The sequence below is a fragment of the Lactuca sativa genome, chromosome 8 (assembly GCF_002870075.4).
Source record: "Lactuca sativa cultivar Salinas chromosome 8, Lsat_Salinas_v11, whole genome shotgun sequence".
Lineage (NCBI taxonomy): Eukaryota > Viridiplantae > Streptophyta > Magnoliopsida > Asterales > Asteraceae > Lactuca > Lactuca sativa.
Window position 1 is genome coordinate 237,947,712 of NC_056630.2, and position 8,343 is coordinate 237,956,054.

Genomic DNA, 8,343 nt, shown 5'->3' on the forward strand with positions numbered 1-8,343 from the left:
ATCAAAAGAAAACTTTTCTAAAAAAAAACTAAAAAAATGACTATTTAAGTTCAAACATACAGAAAATACCAAAATTATATAAAATCATTATAATCAATCTTGATTTTTGAATATGAGATACAGGAGAGCCAAAATGCCCCCTTTCTTTCTAAAAGTGTCAAAGCTAACTTGAACTTCAAAAAAAAATTCCTAAATCATTCTAGTTTGAATACATACCAAATTATGCCACTTAAAAATAAAATTTCCACTTCTAAAAATCATAATAGCAAAGTATAATGCTATTACGCTTACAATTTCAAACCAAATTCTTCTATCTTTTGGCCATTGACTATCAAAAATTCTAGTTTTAATATCATTTTATTCATATAAATCCTAAATTTGAGAAATATCATGAATATTGAATTCTTTTTTCATGTATTTTTACTTTATGACGAAAATACCCTTATCCTTCAAAAACACCAAACCATCCCAAGACTATTCACATTCTTTTGCTCCAACATGTGCATCCATTTCGAATGGCTTGTAAAATTTTCCCATCTTATTAGTAACATGGAGTTAGCAACTAAGAAAAGCACATTCTATAGAAAAATATTTGATAATTGTAGATCTTATGTCCATATTAGATAGATGACTTACCTTAAAAAATAGAACCTTATCCATATGGTGCGACTTGAACTTCCACCATTGTCTTTATATTTAACAAAAAGTATACCGTTTCAATTACTTGCAGATTGTAATACAATTTAATCACTTGTGACCAAAAAGGACCAATTACCTGACCACCTAATAAACTCTCCAAAAAGTCAAGAGGCAAGTATAGAGTTCTTGGATATGATTTGTTATTGATTTCCTGAAATGCAGCATCAAATAATTTACATTTGTCCCTGATTTTATACCTTCTTAATTATAATAATTCTTGATGAATTCTTGCTGATTTTAAGAGAATAATTGAAAGGAATCGAAAAACTCTAACAATATTAAACAAATTAGACAGTGAAAGTAAGTCACAACTTACAAAAAAATATATGTGATCTTATTAATTTTGTTCAAATATTACCTCAAGAACCACATCCGGATTTATTTCTGATAAAGTTTGGACAGCAGCATCAGTATTTGTCATACTAACCTGAGAAATATACATGTTACAACTTATATACAAAAGTACTTTACGACCCTAACAATGTTATGATAAATTATTATAATCACATTCACACCTGTTCAGGGAGGAAAAGTAACCTATTCATGTTGACTAACTCCACTGTTTCATATCTTGTTAACATTTCAGCAGCAACACTCCTTACCCCACCAATACCCTGTACAAAGAACAATATTGAAATATGCAACCAAATGAAGTATGAAATATTGAGATTCTAATGGAAGGGTAGCTTAGTCTAAAGAATGATGAATTGAAAAGATGGGGTCAGTACAAACAACTATGGCAACTGAAAAATCCCATATTCTTTCATAATTGTCCACAATATCCATCCGCTGTAGTGCCATGAGCCTTCTATAAGGGTTGCTATCTACAACCTCTGCACTCATATCCTGACATCAAATTAAAATCATCATTACAATCACTTTGGTTTACAAAAATTAGTTGTAGCTGATATAGAATATAGATATAGACAAAAGTCAAAACCTTGACTTTTGATTGGCGAGTTGTTCCAGCCATTGCAAGAATGATGAGATTCTCTACACGCAATCGAATCTGCCACCACAAAAGTCATAATTAATTACCATAAAGGTGAAATGTATCAGAATTCATCAACTTATTATGATAAAGGCATGCTGACATTTCAACTGAACATAGTTAGATAAGCATTCTGTTATGTTAGTGCGATTACTAATTAGTATGCAAGAAACAAAAATCATGCAATTGATCGATTGAAACTACCAGTAACTTTATTATGCATCTCCTATAGTCAGATTAGCTTCAGAGACATATATAAAAGTAACATTGTGTAAGTTAGATGCGATAGATTTCGCACAAGTAGCAGAATTGAATAATTTAGTTTCCGTTTTTTATTCCAATCTAGAAGAACATGCGTTAACCGATTAACGAAAAGGTTAAAATTCCTAATAAGAAATTTAGGGTTTTGCAAGCATCGATATTAACTCCTTGATTCGCAACTTTTCTAACATGAAAACCACACCAGATTAATCGATTTCAACTGAACTTCATAAGGAACAAATAGACTACATGCAATTCAAGAAAAGGATGAATTTAAATTTTACAGGAAGTTACTTGATCAATGGAAGCTTGATGAGATGGATCCGACGATAAGTATAAGGGAAGAACCCTAGAAATCAAAACTTACCAGCAACGAACGATCAAACTCTTACCTCATTCCGAAGGAGAATTCTTGAGCGAGAGAGGTAAAATAAGAAACCACTGAAAGAATGATGAAGGAGGGGAGATGGTGGTGGTAAAGATGACCAACATAAAGTTTTGTTGAAAGAGAGATTTTTGAAAACCTAATCACATTCCATGTACAATTGCATGAGCAAAACTGATTCGACTCCTCTCTGTTATAGATAGAAACTGGGAGATAAAAAAGGAAGTAATAAATTGATTTCGCGAATGATTTATTGCTGATTTACAGGGATCTCAATTTGAACTTTGAATTTGATTTGAGCGTGGAGAGGAGGAAACCGAATAGTAGGGCTTGGGCAGAAAGGCAAAATAGGGTAATATCGGAAATTCACTTAGATGTTTTTGGCGGGATAAATCTATTGGGAGGGGCTAATAGAATGCCATGTGGCAAAATTGCTCTTATTTATTAGATTAGGATCCGATGATCATACTTGTTCATATATATTGGGAACTGGGGCAATGACTACGGACATCACACCATATTGCATTATTAGAAGATAGATCCGTGTGAATATCACGTAAAAATATTAAGTTTGAAAATAATAAACACAAATATTGAAGTATTTTCTTGACAAATCATATTTTATTTATTTACATTTAAAAAAATTAGATACATATTAAAACATTACATTATTTTAAAAACAGAAATAAACATATTATATGTTCTTTTTTTTTAATTATCTTTTAATACACCATAAAATCTCTTCTATAGACCCAATATAGCATTATCAATAGAGTTTTGTTAAAACTAGAATGATATTGTCAATCTTATGACCTTAGAAGGTGTTTTTATCTCTTATTGCTTAAAGTTGTTTCAATTTCATCTGTTGGTCAGATTGAAGTAAAGCTCTGTTGTCCATTATCAACCTGGTGTGGTGCATCGATTTCTCATTAAAAGATTCCAAAGAAAGTCACATTGTGTTTGTAATATTTCTTGGGAAATGTGTTTGTTGACATGGTGAAAGTGATGAGTTTCAAGCCTATCGAAGATCAATCATTGGGTAGCGGAAACAATAAAAAATTTTGATCGAAGACTCGAAACAACTAGATCTAACTCAACTATCCATGCACTGTATAGAACACAATAGAATATAATCATATCATTGTTTTCTTCTTTTGACAAGCCAATTGATAGGACTAGAGAATCCAACGTAGATTTCTTCTTCTGAAATCACACCCAAGAAACAGTACACAAGCAAATCTAAGCAACCCTGAAACTATGAGCTTCAAACAGAATAAAATCTCGATTCTGTGGTCGCCACAACGTGGTAAAATATCTGCCACGATGTAGGAACTACACTTCGGGAGTTCTTAGGGTTTTTGGGATTTCCGAACTTTTGATGACTGAAGGGTTATCTCTCATGCCTCAAAACCGGATTTCGAGCCCCCTTTATATAGGGTGGTGATTTGAAACCATAGAGATAATTATCAAATTTAATTATAATTATCTATGGAATTCAAATAATTGTGGAATATTCCTTATTCCATTATTTTGAAGTTAATTAATTAACAAAACAAGCCCCTTATATAAATATCTTTTCAAATATGCTTTATTTTGTTCTTGCGTGTAACCCAAAATGACATTGCTATTTATAGTAATATTATCTGGCTTGTTATGACTATGAGCAATAATCTCCATTAGCTCCCACTTGCACTTAGGAATCAACAATTGACCGATCTAATACTTACTAGAGACAACATTGAGTGACAATCCAATGTAACTACTGTACTTATAACAACTTTGCTATAAACAACCCTAAGACTGATAACTTCAAATTCCTTTGATCTTCATGATATCTTATGATGAACTAGATACATTGATCTAGGGTCAATCTCAGGTTCAAGATTATGTATCTTGATATCGACTTATGGTGACATTTAAACTGAATTTCGATGCTAATCAACTAAGTCTCAGCTTGACCAAGCATTTATTGTCAACACCAAATCAACGAGGGGCCCAAAGATATCTACTTCTCCATTTATGGAAAAAGGATCAAATAAACTTTAACTACATAGGCTAGTGCTATTCCTCATGCAATATTTAGTTAAACCCTGTATGGCTGCTTGTTACAGACAACATTGAGGAAAAACCAAGACACAACAATTTGTAGAATAAGACCTCATGTATCTCCGTTTGAAGAATAGGAAATACAACCATCTTAATTTAATTATGACATGATCCATGAAGTAATCTTTAAGGTTGGTTACTCTAATACTTAAAATCTCCATTTTCAAGTACTCATCAATATTGATCGTAGGGCTTTGTTCTGTTCATCCCTATGAACAATCTACAAATACTAAGTCAATCTTAATTCACTACTAACTCCCAATAGTATGATTGATTTGGGAAGTTTGAATAAATATATTATGGAAGTGGTTCTAAACTAGCAAAAGTAAGAACATAGATAATATAAACAAACACAGTAATTTATTATTAATAAACACCATAAACATAATATCTAAAAATGTTCCAAATAGTCAAACTACAAATTGTGTAATCAAACCAATTCACTAGCAAATCTACTGCCAATAAACCTAGTATGATCATGTAATGACCCAAAAAAAAAATCAAGGGTAAAAATTTCATTTTTCATTATAGTCAAAACACAGATATCTTTTAAATCCAAGCTTTCAAAAAACATTGCTTATTAAAACATTTATCAAAGTTCATCCGCAAAATCAAATATTGTGGAAAACATAGGTGTGTGCGCTGCGATCAAGTCGGGCCCTTCCTTTACAAACCAATGATACCTGAAACCATAAACAAAACTATAAGCACGAAGCTTAGTGAGTTCCCCAAAGCATACCCCACATAATCACATAACCATATCAATAGTGTAAGCCATGCATATCAACATATAAGGATGCCATGGAAACCCTCCAAGGTCTTACACACATAATCACATAAACTGTATCAACTACACAAGTCATGCATATAAACATATAGGGATGCCCTGGAAACCCTCATGGGTCTTACTCCGGGTGCCATGGGAACCTCCACATGGTCTTAGCCATATAAATCATTCATAAAAACATATAAGGATGCCCTGGAAACCCTCCAGGGTGTTACTTCGAGTGCCATGGGAACCCCTACATGGTCTTAGCTCACTGCCTTGGGAACCCCCCGACGTCTTGACTAAGGATGCTATGGAAACCCTCTAAGGTCTTACACCCTAGTGCCTCTTGAACCCCCAAGGTCTTTACTTAGGATGCCATGGAAACCCTCCAAGGTCTTACACCCAAGTGCCTTGTGAACCCCCAGAGGTCTTCCATGCAAATATCACAAAGACAACTAGCATGTCACATACCACATAATCAACTATCATACCACATAGCACAATATCAACTAGCAAACCACATAAAACATAATGGGCCGACCTTGGTGCCTTCGACCCATTAGTATGGTGAGGAGACTAAGCTCGCACTGCTGAAGTCCCATGGATAAAACTCTAGCTGCTGGTTCACAGATTCCCGAACTATCAACATCAGAACAACACCCAATTAATAATTGGCTTCCAATACATAACCATAAGTCCATGCTTGGGGTAAAAATACTACTTTAACCCCAACCTAGCTTGTTTCAAAACCAAGGCCCAAACTCACACTTCGAAGGCTCAAAAGGAAAATAATCAACCAAAGCCCAAGCCCAAACCTCTACATGGTCTTACCTTTAGGCCTAAACATTTATTCTAGTCCAATCACTTGGCATTCCGATGGTCCAATATCTCATAATCATCAAGGCCCAAATATGGCCCACTTATGGCCCAACTTTCCAAATTGGACCCAAGCATTTCCAATGGGCCTTATCCTAAAGCCCAATAATTTCTTTAATTCATAAACCTGTTCCCAATTGGCCCACGAAGGCCCATTGCAACTTAGTCCAAGAAATGGCCGAACAAGAACCCAAACCTAATTAGGGTTTTTCACATAAAATAACAATTAGGGTAAGTGTTCTTACTTAACCCATTAAGGACTTAATCTATTAAGTCCATCACCCCACTAGGCCAACACACAATGTAATCGGGCATAAGTCATAACATCAATCCAATTGTCCAAAACGCGGGTCTCGGCAATCCAAAACTAATGTTTCCAAAATTAGGGTTTTCTAAACCCTAATTAAGGTTTCTAACCCAAGCACATGCCAATTAGTCTAATGGTTAGGTTTTAGGTCCAATTAGAGTTTCACTAGGTCGGGCACCACCCACTGCCACCTCGGGCGGTGGTGCTCGACGACGGCAACCACCACCTCGTGGTGGTGGTGGTGGTTATGATTCTAATCCAAAACACATCAAAAGCATCCCAAAAAGCAGTCCGATCACACACAAGTGCACACAGCCATCCAAGGCGGCGACTAGTGGCGGCATGAGGTGGCAGCCACCACCTCACGGTGATGGTGACGAGTTTTTCCGGCCAAACAATGTGCATACAAGATAAAACCACCAACACACGCCTAAATACACAATAAAATACACACATAAAACCATTTCACACACATGCAACTACCACACACGATGGTTAGTGGCGGCATAAAGAGTTTGAATGGCGGCTGCCACCATGGTTGGCTGCCATGGAGGTCTTCTTGTTTTCTGGCCAACATCACACGTCAACAACTAAAACACGGACACATACACGAGCCGAAACACACACCACGACTGAGATTCAATCTTGGAAGAGGAAGACGATGTAGGGACGACAAAATAAACGACAACATGAAACAGTAGCAACAGAAGTGCCGACAATACGAGCGGTGTATCGTGAGCTGAGGCATACGACAGAAGAAACGGGGAAGGGAATGAGCGGGAACCATGGTGAAAAATAGCAGTATTTGCAACCCGAACATCCGATCTTCTCGACCGACTTACGTCAGTTCATGACTCTTCACCTTCGCCGATAGTAAGACGGGGACGATGGACGTTCCAATGATTCTTCGGTGGCTCACGACCCATGCATAACGAACACAGCATATTCCACGGTCCTCGGCGGCTGTCTGGTTCCCACGACATCCGACAAAAAAGTTGTGGTGGTGGCACTTCAACGGTGAGGCTATAGGTGGTAGGCTGGCGATCAGTTACGAAAGTGTGGCGGCGGATGAGAGCACTCCAAAATGGTGGTGGCTGAAGAAGTGTGGCTAGGGTTAGGGTTAACATGGTGATGCATCTTCAAACGATGGGAAAAAGAAGGCGCCGGGTTTAAACCCGTATCACATACAACTTCATACGAATTTGACACTTCCAGTCCCTCCCACTGATAATCTTTTCAAAATAAATCCATAACTTACCATTCTGCCCTCAACATTCCATAATCCTTTCAATTTAAGTCCAATATTTTACCAAACACCCCCTGACTTCTGAAAATATTTACATTCCAATATGGAAATTACACTTAACCCCCAATATGCAAAAGTTATGACATTTAACCCCAAAACCAATGCCTTGCTAAATTATTCTGAATTTAGGGCTACAATAAAATAGCATGATTTACATCTCAGGCTTAAGGGTTTATTATTTATTTACTTAATTTCAAACTTAATGTTACAACTCTCCCCCACTTAAACTAGATTTCATCCTCGAGATCATTCCTTACCAATCCTGACATGCCAAACAACTTGAGCAACACGGCCACAACCACAAGCATACCCCAGCTTTTCCAAGGCAACCAAAACCATCCCTCATAGGCTCTAAATCCTGAAGATGAACGAATTGCTCAAAATCTCGAATAGAAACCGACCCCACTTATCTGGAATCCGAAACCAAAGTCTCAATGGTCTGACTCCTTGTCAGACCCCTCACATCAAACTGCCACCAAGCCATCCTCATAGAGTCTCGCACCACACAAAATGCTTCCAACCCCTCATCACATTGTCATCTCGAAGGAGACAAATTCACTGACCATATACCGCTAAAGAATGCTTAACTCGACAGGAGGCTCATGTAGTCCTTCGAGTAGAAGATTCATCCCTGCAATAATTA